Consider the following 15,539-nt stretch of genomic DNA (forward strand, 5'->3'; position numbering starts at 1 on the left):
CAACATTTGTCACATAAAAACTCTAGACATTTACCCTCTGTTCCAATTACGTTTTTGACGTCACAATTTATATCTTCTAATACTGTGTCTTCCTTAAAAACCTATTGTTGACAAGTCTTTTGCCAAATGATTTCAAGCTCCTCCATTTTTTGTTTATTTTCCCTTAGTGCTTTTAGAATTTTCTTTATTTCTCAACCTTTGAGAGTTTGATTCTTTTTTTTTTGTTTTTTGGGAGCACTTTTATTTTTCCTTACACAATGATATGTTGCTGAGGCCTAATGTTCTCACATAACAGTAGAAAACAAAAATTTGTTGTCATTTCTTTAAAGAATCAAGAATTTCATACAAAAAACCTCACATAAATTAAAAGGATGAATACATTTACAGGTGTAAATGCAAACTGCTTCCAACTCAAGGCAAGTGACAGCCTACGGTGTTCTGGCAAAAAACATCAGCTAAGAAAGGAAACTGTGTCCTGTGGCTTGGACTTTCCAGCCCTAACAGAGAGGCAGGGCAGACGCAACCGGTTCAGGAGCACTTGCCAGCCTCTAGAGAAATCCCAGCACAGTCAGCCCTGACACATTAATACCCTGCACAGATCAGAGACTGCTGGCCATGCACACTCACCAAGCCACAGACTTGTCTTCCACAAGCACGTTCTTACCTCAGTCACGAAGTGACCAAGCCACGTGCACTAAAGATTGAACTCAAAGATATGTACACAGTATTAAACGAATACCGAGGGGAACAGTTAACTTGAATACAAGGTCAAAATCAGCAACAAGTTCTACAATCCAGTGCTGATGTCAGCTATAAGCTTCAAGGACAATTTCTTTTCAAAGGCTTATTCCAGTTTCATGAGGCTAGCATGAGGTGTATGCATTTGCCAAGGGCAAATTTATGCTTCTGAATTAACCCATGCAGCAAATGCTACACATCTGCTCATTCCATTTAGAAGCATTTGTGGTGGATGATGTAGGGGCCTGACTCATCATACTCCTGCTTGCTAATCCACATCTGCTGGAAGGTGAACAGTGAGTTCAGGATGGAGCAACCGATCCACACTGAGAACTTGCGCTCTGGGGGTGCAATGATCTTAATCTTCATGGTGCTGGGCGCCAACACAGTGATCTCCTTCTGCATCCTGTCAGCAATGCCTGGGTACATGGTGGTGCCACCGGATAGTACCGTATTGGTGTATAGGTCTTTGCAGATGTCCACGTCACACTTCTTGATGGAGTTGATGGTGGTCTGGTGGATGCCGCAAGATTCCATGCATGGGAAGGAAGGCTGGAACAGCACCTCCGGACACCGGAACCACTCATTGCCAATGGTGGTGACCTGGCCATCGGGCAGTTCATAGCTCTTCTCCAGAGAAGAGGAGGATGCAGGGGTGGCCATCTCCTGCTTGAAGTCCAGGGAGACCTAGCACAGCTTCTCCTTGATATCGCGCATGATTTCCCGCTGGGCTGTGTGGGTGAAGCTGTAGCCTCTCTCCTTGAGGATCTTCTTGAGGTACTCGGTCAAGTCCCAGCCAGTCAGGTCCAGATGCAGGATGGCATGGGGAAGGGAGTAGCCCTCGTAGATGGGCACCGTGTGGGTGACCCTGTGTCCAGAGTCCATGACAATGCCAGTGGTGCGCCCAAAGGCATAGAGGGACAACACATCCCGGATGGCCACGTACGTGGCCGGGGTATTGAAGGTCTCAAACATAATCTGAGTCATCTTCTCTCTGTTGTCCTTGGGGTTCAGTGGGTCCTCGGTCAGCAGCACTGGCTGCTACTCCGGGGCCCCATGCAGCTCATTGTAGAAGTGGTGCCAGATCTTCTCCATGTTGTTCCAGTTGGTGATGATGCCATGCTTGATGGGGTACTTCAGCGCCAGAATGCTGCGCTTGCTCTGGGCTTCACTGCCCACGTAGGAGTCCTTCTGGCCCATGTCCACCATCATGCCCTGGTGTCAGGGGAACCCAACGGTGGAGGGAAGCATGGCTTGGGGAGCATCGTCCCCTGCAAAGCCAGCTTTGCACATGCAAGAGCCATTGTCAATGACGAGCGCAGCAATCTCTTCTTCTACTGCGATGGACAGAGGAGTGGGACAGAGGAGCGGCAGAAGAACAAGGTAGGCGAGCTGGCAGTGGCGACTGAGAGCCAGAGTTTGATTCTTGTTTGTTGAGGGGTAGTTTTATGGGGTATTAATCTTTTTTGTAGTTGCCGATTTTTCTGAACCTGTATATTTATCTCCCTCTCAAATTTTTGAAAGTTGTTATTATTCATTTGAATATGCTGTATATACCTTCCTTTTGCTGAACTCTTTCATGAATATTGCTAAATCTTAGATTTGCTTATTTAAGGTATTTTTGTATATCTGGTAAATGTTCTTTATTCTTTTTGATTGTTTTTCTGTTTTGTTCTTTGTGCATTTCTGAATAACCTATGTTAATTTTCTTTTCTTTTCTTTTTTTCTTTTACTTTTTTGTTTTGTTTTGTTTTGTTTTGTTTAGACAAAGTCTCTCTGTGTTGCCCAGGCTGGACTTCAATGGCACGACACTGACTCACTGCAACCTCTGCCTCCGAGGTTTGGGTGATTCTCCTCTCTTAGCCTCCTGAATAGCTGGGATTACAGGTGTGCACCACTATGCCCAGGTAATTTTTTGTACTCTTAGTAGAGACAGGGTTTCACCATGATGTCCAGACTGGTCTTAAACTGCCAAACTCAAGTGATCAACCCATCGCAGCCTCCCAAAGTGCTGTGATTACAGGCCTGAGCCTGCACACCTGGTCCTGATAACTCATTTTAGAGCTCACTGATTGTTTATTCTGTTTGATATATTCTTCTATTGAAAGCCTTCTGAATTTTTCACTTTAACCAGTATATTTCTCAGTTCCAGGACTTTTTTTAATTGTTAAATAATTTCAGTACATTTTTTAAAGTTTCTTTCAGAAGCGTATCAGTTCCTTTTCTGTGTTGTTTTAGAGATCTGAGTTTCCTGAAAACTGATATTTTGAATTTTTGATCCAATAATCACTGATAGCCATCTCATTAATTAGCATTGGTCAATGGTTTATGCTTCGTCCATTAAGGGAGGTTATAATTTCCTGTTTGGTATTATTGCTTGTGGTTATACATCTGTATCTTTTCATTGAAGGACTAGTTATTTAGTTTATTATTTTCTCTGTCTTATTTTACATTTTGTTGTATATAATTGCTTTGAGTTTTCTTTAAGACATAAGTATTGTGGGGTATTGTTTGCTTGATTTTGGCTAGGTCAGTGCCTCTGTTTTGGCAGTAGATGGTGCCTTAAGCCCAGGTTTATTTCAGCTCTAACAAACAAACTTTGAAACACTGCCAGTCTCCTATCTGAGACATTTTGAAGGGGATATCCTGTGTGGGAAGGCTCTCTATAGGTTTGTGATTAAGGAAATTATGCAATATACCTCCTACCTTATGGTAATGCTGTGCAGGCACTCAGGTTTGGCATCTCCTGTGACTGAGCTATGCAGGCTGGAGATGGTAGTCCTTCCTTTCTACTTCATCCCTGGTTTTCCTCAGGTTTTTTTTTCTCTTTTCAGGCACTCACAAGACTTCCTTGGGTAAAGACAGGAATAGTTCTCCTGCCAGGGAATCCAAAATCATGGGGAAGCTGGCCATCCACTTTCAACTTTATTTTAGTAAGTGTAGTAACCAAGAGTCAGAGGAGTTTTTTTGTTTGTTTGTTTTGTTCACACTTGGTTGTCAGCAGACTAGGGGACAAGTGTCATGAATATAAAAGGCCAACTTTTTTACCCTCTGCCTGGTTTCTTCAGTTCTCTGTCACCCTAGGAGCAGCCTCATTCTCACTTCTGAGCTCTGTGTTATTGATGGTGATAATCTCAGCACTGTATACTCAGTTTTGGTTTTCCTGTGGGTGTTCTTGGGGGGTTAGGGTTGGGGGCAATTGATGGCAGCTTCCTTTACTTTGCCATATTTTTTACAAAAGTACTCTCCTCTAATTTACACTTTTTCTGCTTCCTTGTGTGTACATTTATGTTACAAATTTTATATTTCTTCTTTTTTATCTGTATGTTTACACATATATATTTCTCAACATTGATTTAGCGCATTTCAGAAGCTTTAGTATGTTTTAGTTTTTCTTTTATTTGTAAAAATTATTTAATTCCTTGCAGATTCTTCAGTTAACCATAGGTTGTTGAAGAGTGTATTTATTATTTTCCAAACAATATACGTTTTTCAGTCCTTAGAAAATGAATCTCAGTCAGGCATGGTGGTCATGCGTATAATCCGAGCACTTTGAGAGGCCGATGTGGGTGTATCACCTGAGGTCAGTAGTTTGAGACTAGCCTCATCAATACAGTGAAACTGTCTCCACTGAAACTACAAAAATTAGCCTAGCACGGTGGTGTGTGCCTGTAGTCCCAGCTACTCAGGAGTATGAGGCAGGAGAATTGCTTGACCATGAAAGGTTGTGGCGAGTTGAGATCACACCACTGAATTCCAGTCTGGGTGACAGAGTGAGACTCCAACTTATTTATCTATTTTTCTTTAACTAAATAAAGAAAAAAGAAATAAAGAAAAAAAAGAAAACGGGCCTCTAGTTTTATTCCATTGTGGTTGAAGAAAGCGTTATATGTGATTTCAATAATGTTAGATATAATTAGAACTTGCTTTGTGGCCTACCATAGAGTCTATTCTGAAGATAGCACAGACAATAACACATATACACTTTAGAAGAATGTGTAGTCAGCTTGTGGAGTGTTTTGTATATGTCTGAGAGATTTATTTGGTTTATACTGCCTTTCAAGACCTTTGTTTTCTTATTGAACTTGGATTTGGTCATTTCACACATTGTTGAAAGTGGGGTGTTGAAATCTCCAACTATTATTATTATTGCAGAACTGTGTAGCTCCTCAAATCTATTCATTTTTTGCTTCATATATCCTGAGGATCTTTTATTAGGTATATATGTAAGTGTTACATCTTCTTGATCAATTAAACAATTTTGATATTTGTCTAATAATTCTAACTCTATTTTGGTTACCGTTTGCGTTATTTTTTCCCCACTTTTAAAACATTTAAAAAGTTATTCTGCTAGTCTTTGACATTTAACTGGAGTTTACTTGGACTGAAATTAATTGCTGACAAGAATTTATTTTCCTATTTTTGTTCTTTTTTTCTACAAGTTTTGTTATTGTTGTTGTTATATATCATTCCTCCAAAACTGCTCATCTTTGCATTTGTTTTTCTAGGGTACAATTTAGACTCCTTCATTTCTCTTCAGTATATTTGAACAGTTATTTTCATATTGGCTATTAATGGTATTATAATTAATATCTTAAATTCATAATAATATAGTGTGAATTACAATAACTTAGTATTGACATTATACAAAAATCATTTTCCCATATTGCTCTCCCTACCTTTTTATGTTTTTTTGTCAAAATTTGTTTTTTATACAACATGTACTAACAACCCAGATATGTAATTATTGTTTTATTCTTTGTCATTTCTTTATTTTATTATTGAATTTTATTTTACTTCATTGAGACAGGGTTTCAGTCACATAGGCTAAATATGGTTCACTACAGCCTCGAGCTCCTGGGATCAAGGGATCCTTCCACCTCAGCCCCTCATGTACCTAGGACAGAAGTGTATGCCACCACAGCTGGATAATTTTGTTCATTTTCTGTAGAGACAGGGTCACACTTTGTTGCCTTGACTGGTCTCATACTCCTCAGCTCAAGGAAATCCCGATCCTTGGTTGGGATTACAGTTGTGAGATACTGTATCTTTCCTCTTGTCATTTAAATCTAGTAGAAAAATAAAGTCACAGAAACCCCATATACAATAATATTGGCTTTCCTATTTCTTGGTGTAATTACTTCATTGATGTTCTTTATTTCTTTATTTGCACGAGGTGCTATTTTACTTTCATTCCTTACATGTTTTCATCATGTTTTGTAAGGCTGATCTAGTAGTAACGTACTCTCTTTAATTCTGTTTGCTTGTAAATGACTTACTTGCTCATAAATTTAAATTTTGGTTTGGACAGATATTGAGTTTATGATTGACTTAATTTTTTTTTATTTCAGCACTTTGAAGATCTCAACACAGTGACTTATTTCCTCCATAATTTTTAATGAGAAATTGGCTGTTAATGTCATAGATGATAACTTGCATGTGATCAGTTACTTCTGTCTTGCTTCTTTTAAAGTTCTCTATTTATTTGTCTTCTGTCAGTTTCAGTGCATGTGTTTCAGTGTGGATATCTTTGATTTTATTCTTCCTGGAGTATTTTTTATTCTTTGGAGATATTTGGATCAGTAGATTTCCATCTATCAACACATTTGTGAAGTTTCAGCCACTGTTCATTCAAATATTCTTTTTTTCCCCTGTATTTCTCTTTTTTCAGTGAAACTCCCATTATGAATATGTTGATATTCTTGATAGAATCCCATGGCAACCTTAGTTTTGTTCATTATTCTTGTTTCTGTTTTTGTTTCATACACTGAATAATATCAAACAATCCATCTTCAAGTTGCCTCATTACGCTTTTTGCATGCTCACACAAGCTATTCAATCTTTCTAGTTACAGATTATTGATTTCATTTTTTAAATAATGTGTATGTCTTTATTGGTATTTTCAATTTTGAATCACTGTTCTACTGGGTTCCCTTAGGTCTTTGAGAACAGACCTTTGGAGGTCTTAATTCTCTTCTCTTTGAAGATAATTGAAATATTTCCCTAGTTAGTACCACGCCTGGGCTTTCTGAAATAGTTTCTTTTAATTATGTTTTCTCTGAATGTGCTTTTTTTGCATTTATCTTTGAATGCCTTTTATTTTATTGTTGAATGCTGAACACTTTGCATATTATTCAGCATATTCAGATAACAAATTCTTGACCTCCACAATTGCTTAGCTTGTGGGTTGTGTACTTGTTTAACAACTCCTTAAAGCTAGTTTTGTAGTCTGTATTCTTTGTCTTGTATAGCCACTTAACCTGTGTTCTGTCATCCTTTTGGTCATCTACTATCTTTGACACATTAAAAAAAATCATAGGAAAGAAGAAAAAAAGGAAAAGAAAGAAAAGAAAAACTATTCAGAATTTGAATATGGACTTTTCAGGAACTCTAGTGTTTAGTCAAAAGTCAGGGAAAAGTGAAAAGTTTTGGGGTCTTCGCCATGCATGCATCCAAAAATGGACATATTTATATCCTTCTAAATATACCAGTAGGAGTCTGGGTGTGGTGGTTCATATCTGTAATCCCACCAATTTGGAAGTCTTGGAGAACAAATCACTTGAGCCCAGAAGTACGAGACCAGCCTTGACAACATGGAAAGACTCTTCTGTATAAAAAAAATACAAAAATAAGCTAGTTTTGGAGGCCCATGCCTGTATTGTGAAATGCTGAGCGGGGAGGATTGGTGGAGTCCAGAGAGGTGAGATGCTCAGGAGGCTGAGGTGGCAAGATCATTTGAACCCAAGGAGGTTGCCGCTGCAGTAGGCCATGATCCTGCCACAGGACTCCACTGTGGGCCACAGGGCAAGTTCTGTCTCTATTTAAAACCCAGTCCAATATAAACAGCAACAAACTGTGAGAGTTTTTCAAAGCTGATTTTCCACATCACTTTTCTTCACCAGCCACTTCTTTCCAGGCATTTTGTTTGTGTACTACTTGACCTGACTCTTATTCCTTGCTATAGGTGGCTCTGACTAGTGGATTTCCTTTCCACAAATGCCTCCTGGGAGTTAACTTCTGCACCCAAGAAAGCTCTGAGGTGGGCTAAAGAAAAGACTCTGAACTGAAAATCTCCAAGGGAACCTCAGACATTTTAAATCACACAACCGCAATTATTTGAAATAAGCTCTGTATTTCCACACATGCATCACAATCTGCATCTAGAATTTAATCTTCTTCACGGTTTCCATGAAGCCATGGAGTGGGTGATGATGGGAAGTTAAAATGCCACATACTGTCTTGCCCAAACTTAGAGGTCAGGTCTTTCTTCATTAAACGCACCCTTGAGTGATGTTATTAGATTCCAGAGCTCAAAAAATCAAGTCTGAGGTTGTTTTCTCTTCCTTATATCTCTTCACTTTTAACCCAATTAACTTTAATTACAGCATAAAATAGAAAGTTGATTAAATCTACCTTGCTTTTTAATGTTCGGAGAGGTTTTTTTTGAGATGGAGTCTCACTCTCTCACCCAGGCCAGAGTGCAGTGGTGCGATCTTGGCTCCCTGCAGCCTCTGCCTTCCAGGTTCAAGGGATTCTCTTGTCTCAGCTTCCTGAGTAGCTGGGATTACAGGCATGCACCCCCATGCCTAGCTAATGTTCTTATTTTTAGTAGAGAGGGCGTTTCACCATGATGGCCAGGCTTGTCTCAAACTCTTGACCTCAAGTCATCCACCTGCCTCAGCCTCCCAAAGTGCTGGGATTACAGTCATGAGCCATCGTGTCCAGACTGTTCTGTAAGATTTTATTTGACACTGCTTCCATCATTATCATGAAAGCCATTCTGTCTTTTGTGTAATAAGTAATAGTTAAGAAATACATGTTTTTGTTAGCAACTTATAAGTGATATGACTTTATTGTTTTCCAAATTATTAAGAGTTCAGTTTTCATTTCACCATAGCATGGTAGTTGTTACAAAAAATTAAGTTCCATCTTGAGCCAGTTTAATCTCACAGTCTCTAACCAAAGTATTTGAGCGTAAAAATTAACTCTCTAAATAGACTACATAATGTGCAGCTATTACATTAGTGGTGTTTTATATAATTAAATGTAAGGGTGGTATTTTAGGACATTATCATATTCATCTTGTAGAGTCATACCCTCCTGAGAAGACAGAGTTACACTAGGTAGTTGTAGGCATATCACCGTAGAGTTCAACAGACACTCCTCAGATTTCACTAGGAAATGAGAAGTGAAATGTTATGACTGTTCTGGAAATATGGCCCTAACCAGTAAGGAGAAAGCTTGTGATCTCTACAATAAAAGGAATGATAAATAATAAATTACTTGAGATTTTTCCATGTTTGTTTCCTGTATTGAGTTTTGAATAATTAAAAATGTAAATAATAACTGTAATAATACATTTAAGTAATAAAAACATTTAAATAAATTTTAACTATTAAACATTTATATTTATTTATATGAATTAAATGGTCAATGTACATTTCTTTATTCATATAACTTCAACAGGCTCTCAAGTATAGAGAAGAATATGTCAAGTTCACACCTCTAAATGTCTTACAGCTAGGATGGATACAAATGGAAGGAGTGAGTGAAAAAATAACATAAGCTTATCTGCAAGTCAACTAAAATATTGTTTCATAAATACTATGTAGACTAAGTATTCAAAAACAATACTGAAATTATAAAGTTGTATTATTTATTATAATATTAAACACTTAGAGAGAGGTTATTATATCTCAGAATTTTAGCTTAAAATGGTGGATATAATAGTAAATTACACTGAAATGGCTCCTCACTTCATAAAGTAACAGTTAATAGTAAAGCAGAAAGGATCAAGAATAGAAAGGAAAAGACAAGAGATGTGTTTTATTCATTGAAAAGTAGAATAATTCTAGACCCTCAATGAAAAATGAATTGAACAACGTAACACAGAAGAAGGAAGTAAATTAAGATGTTGATACTATCATTTAGGGAACAATAAATGATGACCTCACCTTTAATGCATAAACAGCAACAAGAAAAAAAAAAAACATTTGTAGGTGGTAGATAATAAAAAAGTTGTTATAGATAAAATATGAAAGAGATGAGGGAAAATAATTGGACTTGGAATATCCCCAGTTTTTATGTTATATAGGTGATGTAGTTTTGGACAAAAAATGATGGAAGAGAGAGGCATGTAGAAAGTGTAAAGAAGTTCAGGGGAAGTTTTAAATTTAGCTGTCTTAATCTTGGGTCACTCATCAGAAAAAGGAAAGCACAATGTTTAGAAATTCAGAGATCATATCACTGGTTGAATTCCTTAGTACTACAGGTTTAAAACTTAAGAGGCTCTTGTCTCAAAACAACATCAACAAAAAGCCAGGTGTGGTAGTGTGCATCTGTAGTCTCAGCTACTGAGGAGACCAATGCAGGAAAATTGCTTAAGCCCAGCAATTTGAGGCTGTAGTCAGTCAAGGTCTCACTACTGCACTGCAGACTGCGTTTCAGAACACTTTCTTAAAAAAAAGAAAGGAAAGAAAAGAAAAAGGGAAGGGAAAAGGGAAAGGAGAAAGGGAAGGAGAAAGAGGTATTCTGTGTAGTTACATTAGTGGTCTAACAAACAGACATCTACGAGATAAAATGAAACAAAACACACTGACAATTAAATAGAGAAATCAGACAAAAGTTGAGTCATGTAATCCAAAGCAAAATAGTATTTCAAGAATGAGGGTGTGAATCAGTTTTACAGATACACATGACGGTTTGAGTAATATGCAATAGACAAGTGATACATGGGATTTAGTGACAAGTATAAGATATGATTCCAAAAACAGGGTAAATGCCTGAAGAAAGGAGAGTTAAGAAAAATAAAATTAAACCTTGTCACAGGCAACTCTTTCCATGAGTCTTCCTATCATAGAAAATAAATAAATGAGTTGACAGTGGCATATCTAGGACTAAGACAAGCAGTATGTAGATCTAGTAAAGAAAATGATCAAAGGGGGTGTGGCATCTTACTCCTGTAATTGCAGCACTTTGGGAGGATGAGGGGGCGGATCATTTGAGGTCAGTTTGAGACCAGCCTTGACAACACGGTGAAACCCCATCACAATTATAAATTCTAAAACTAGCCAAGCGTGGTAGTGCATACCTGTAATATCAGATACTCAGGAGACTGAGGCAGGAGAATCACCTGAATCCAAGAGGCCAAGGTTGCATTGAGCCAAGATTGTGCCAGAGACTCTCTCTCAAAAAAATTAAACTAAACTAAAATAAAAAGAAATGATCCTGCAGGTAGAGTGAAGAAGTAATGGTACAAGGAGACAACAAATAATAAGCAAATCAGTGTTTTAAGAAGCTGGGAAATCCAAAGCAAAGGCGAAGAGGGTCATAACAAGGAGCAGTAAAAAATATACAAAAATCTACACAAGTTTTATTTTTGGTGGTGATTTCTCAGGAGAAAGAAACACAAAAGAAAGTGTGAATAAGAAAGTTGTCACCATTGCCTTGGTAGAAAAAAAGGGAGAAAAACCACCACCAACAAAATAATGTAAATTACACATTGTTAAGCTCTAGTGTTCTTCATCCCTTCCCATGGTGTTTGTTTCCTCAAGAAATAACAGAAGCCAAATATTCAAAATAGAAGGAAACATTAGCATATATTACTGTCTACATATATTAAGTCAAGTTTGTTTTAACTGCAATTCATTATTTTAAAATTTGTATTTTAAATTAACAAATATAAATATTTATGGGACACAAAGTGATTTTATAATTCATGTATATATTGCAAAAGAATTATATTGGGCTAGTTACCATATCCATTACCTCACACACATACCATTTCTTTCTTTGTGGTAAGAATATATAAATTCTACATTTTAAACAATCCTTATTTTTGAGATAGAGTTTTGCTCCTGTTGCCCAGACTTGAGTGCACTGGTGCAAACTCAGCTCATTTCAACTGCCACCTCCCGAGTTCAAGTTTTTCTCTTGCCTCAGCCACTCGAGTAGCTGGGGTGAGATGTGCATGCCACCAAACCTGGCTAATTCTTATATTTTCAGTAGAGACAGTGTTTCATCATGTTGGCCAGGCTGGTCTTGAACTCCTGACCTCTACTGATCCTCCCTCCATGGCCACCCAAAGTGCAGGGATTTCAGACATGAGTCACCATGCCTGTCCTTTTTTTTATTAAACAATTTTTAAGTTGACATTTATTAACTGTGATCACCATTCTGTGCAAAGGATCACCAGAACTTCTTCCTGTCTCATTGAAATTTGTTACCCTTTGATGAACACCTCCCCTTTCTCTATCCACTCCCATCACCACCCCACACTCCAATCTCTGACTACTTTTTGTGTGTTTCTAGAAAGAGTCAGGGCCTTGCTGCATTGCCCAGGCTGGAGTACAGTGACACAACTATGGCTCACGGTGGCTTCAAACTTCTGACCTCAAGTGATCCAACCACCTCATCCTCCCTTAGTGCTGGAGTGACAGTATTGAGCCACCACACCTGGCATATTCACAGTTTGAATGAGTTCAACTTTTTTAGATTTTACATATAATTGTGATCATTCTATACTTGTCTTTCTGTGCCTCTCTTATTACGCTGAGCATAATATCTTCCAATTCCATTCATTTTGTCACAAATAAAAGATCTTCCTCCTTTTTTAAGGCTGTATAGTATATCTCATTGTGTATATGTGCCACACTTTATCTCTTGATGTGCACTTAGGTTGTTACTGTATCTTGGCTGTTATGAATAATGCTGAGATGAATATAGAAGTGCAGATATCTCATTGCCATGCTAATTTTATATCCTTTGAGTACATATTTGGAAGTAGAGTAGCTGGATTATGTGGTAATTCTTATTTTTAATTTAACTGTATTTTTGAACACTCAATTCTATGACCCCAAAAGCACAGACTACAAAAGCACAACAAAAAACAATTGGATCGCATTACATCAAACTAAAATATTTCTGTACCACAGAGGGAAAAGGGTGAAAAGCAAATGTTCACTGATAGTGTATATGCTATATTACAAGCACTTATTAAATTAAAAGTATAGGTTCCAAAATGTACTAGGTGAAAAATGTATTATGGTGATTTTTTCTGCTTAGTTTTTGTAGCCATATGGATTTTTCATTTTGTTTTGTTTAATAAGCTGTACAATTATATTTAAGAAAACAAAAATTATTAATGCATAGTCACATTAGAAAAATCAATTTTATTAGAAACTACTTCCAAGATTTTGTTGTTTATATTTTTTATGAGTATCTTTATAAAGTCACACTCAGCCTCTTTACTCTTTGTTCTGTGAAATTATATATGGATATTGCATACTCATTTATTGAAAATATCCTACCCTTCTCCATGAGTGATAGTAATTCCTCAGCTGCTTACTTTTATTCTTTTAACTGAATTTTCTCCAGATGCTTACACAATATCACAGTGCTTCTGGATGATTTTCAGTATCTCCTGGCAATACTTTGCCTGACCACCTTGGTTGCAAATACTGACAGAAGAGGAGCTTAAAGCCAAAGGCTAATATGTAGGTTTTGATGAACTACATGGCAATTATTGAGTCACAAGACTTCGGTAAAACGTTCCCTCCAAAGAACCTAAATATCAATATTATTATCACATTTTCTAAAAACTGAAATCTGTAGTGTAGGATTGTATGTCCCACCTCTGTCTCTTATCAATTCCTCATTTGACAGCTGCAGTTTCACTGCTGACCAGCAGGAGAATTGATGGCAGCATATACTAGCATGATTAAGATAAGCATCCATACTTACCCACCATGCTGGAATTATTTTCTGTGTTGCTAGGAAGATGAGTTCCACTTTTCCAAAACTCCAGCCATGGTGTCAACAATAATACAAAATATATGATTAATAGAAAGTGTAAACTCCCCTGTTTCAGAGATGCAGGGAAGAATGCCAGAGTCACTACAGGTGAGATAATCACCAACGAATGCCATATCATGACATAGATCAATTTTATCACCTGTAGCTTAATGGCGCAAAGTCGTTGCCAGTGTGGATGGCCAGTATATTGCAGTGAATGGCAGCTACACAACTGATAAGAGGGAATATGTCATCAGCAATGCTATTAAAGATAAACATGAAAATGTTAGAGAATAATTTTCATTAGTAATGGCCACTTTCTCTTTTAAACTTGCCAAGTTAAGATATATTTCTCCCAACCCACCTCCTTCGGAAAATAATTTACATACAAAAAAGAAAGAAAAAAAAGATTTGTTATCTTTCCATTATCAGGGATTTAGTGAATATATGCATGCAAAACATATAAAACAAAGAATAAGTGAATACACACATACCCAAATTTATAAATGTATATACACATTCCCTTAAAATAAAATAACTGGAACTCATGAAATTGGATAGAGACATTCGTATCTGACGTTATAAGGTGTGACAGCACCTAGAAAGAAGTCTCAATGAAGAACAAATAAAATTGGGTGAATTAGATCTTGAAAAGGTAGTTTCTTTTTTATACAAAGTTAGAGTGTAAAGTAGGAAATTACAGTGTAAAATAGGAGGTGAATGCAATATAAACTGTGTTTTAGACTATGGTGATAACAGGAAATCGGAAATAAGCTGTGGAGTTCAAGTAAATTCTGGAAGTGGAGCTGCCAGATTTTGCTGTGTGATGGAATACAGGGTACTAGAGAAGCAGAAAAATGAAAAGTTTTAGAAATTAAGTGATTTGTGTGGGCATGTTTTTGTTTGTGTGTACTTAGGTAATTTTATCAGAAAGCTTTTTATATGAAAATTAATTTAATTTTGACATTGTTATCCCAATAATTAGACTAATATGCACAAGGAAGAAAAACAAAATTATGTAGTAGTTGTATAATCAGTTTAAACAATCTTCTACTACATTCAGTTGAAAGACTAAAAATTCATTTCACATATACAGAAGGGTTAAAATAATACAGTCTTCATACACAATGAAATGAAGCCAGAAAACAAAAAGAGGCCAAATAGTCTTTACTCATCTAAAGTAACTATTCATTTTCTAACACCATTTAGAAAATGAATATCAAGAGTCCATTTATTCCTTCAGGGATACCCAAAGAGAAACTCTAAAGCAATAACATTCTTAACTGCATTTATGAGAAATAAGACTGAATAAAAAGAAATGATCTAAAAGTTAAATTTTAGAAAGTAAATTTTAGCTGGGTGTAGTGACTCATACCTGTAACCCTAGCACTTTAGCAGGCTGAGGTGAGTAGATCACTTGAGCCCAACAATAACAACAAGAAAACACCAAAAATGTTAGCCAGGCATGGTGGCACATTCCTGTAGTCTCAACTATTCAGGAGGTGGAGGTGGGATGCTCACTTGGGCAAAGGAAGTAGGCATAGTACATTTTGCTTTGGGACATTTATTTGCCTGTCCCCTTACCCCAGCACTTTGGGAGGTTGATACCCAGGGGTGATCATGTAGACCAACCCCGGCAACAGATTAGAAACTATGATCTCCGCAGAATGGAGCTGAGTTCCAGTCAATATTCCCACTGATTGACTACAGTAACCTCAGACACTGAATAAAGATCAGAGGGCAGACCATGGAAGCTACAGGCCTTGAGTGCACCCAGTGCTCAACTGTGTGATACAGGTGCAACCTGGCACTGAGTTGACTTTGTCAGTCAAATTACTCCAGCCATGAAAGTCTGCTCATTAATGTTTCCCCTCGTGCTACCAGGGCTGAAGCTATCATAGGCTAAAATACCTTAATTTCCTTCTCCTTGCCCTGAATCTCTGGACAGCCTTACTGTGGAAGAAAGCTTCCAAACAAAGGCAAACTACAAACACTGCATTAGGCACCTA

The 15,539-nt window shown here is 37.2% G+C and overlaps 2 pseudogenes; both read right to left on the reverse strand.

Annotated features, from left to right (window-relative positions):
- Positions 1-951: 951 nt before the first annotated feature.
- LOC100609862 (actin, cytoplasmic 1-like) lies at positions 952-2,031 on the reverse strand (annotated as a pseudogene).
- Positions 2,032-13,330: 11,299 nt separating this feature from the next.
- Positions 13,331-13,809, reverse strand: LOC100609575 (testis-specific XK-related protein, Y-linked-like; annotated as a pseudogene).
- Between the last annotated feature and the right edge of the window lie 1,730 nt (positions 13,810-15,539).

The sequence above is a fragment of the Pan troglodytes genome, chromosome Y, assembly GCF_028858775.2.
Source record: "Pan troglodytes isolate AG18354 chromosome Y, NHGRI_mPanTro3-v2.0_pri, whole genome shotgun sequence".
Classification (NCBI taxonomy): Eukaryota; Metazoa; Chordata; class Mammalia; order Primates; family Hominidae; genus Pan; species Pan troglodytes.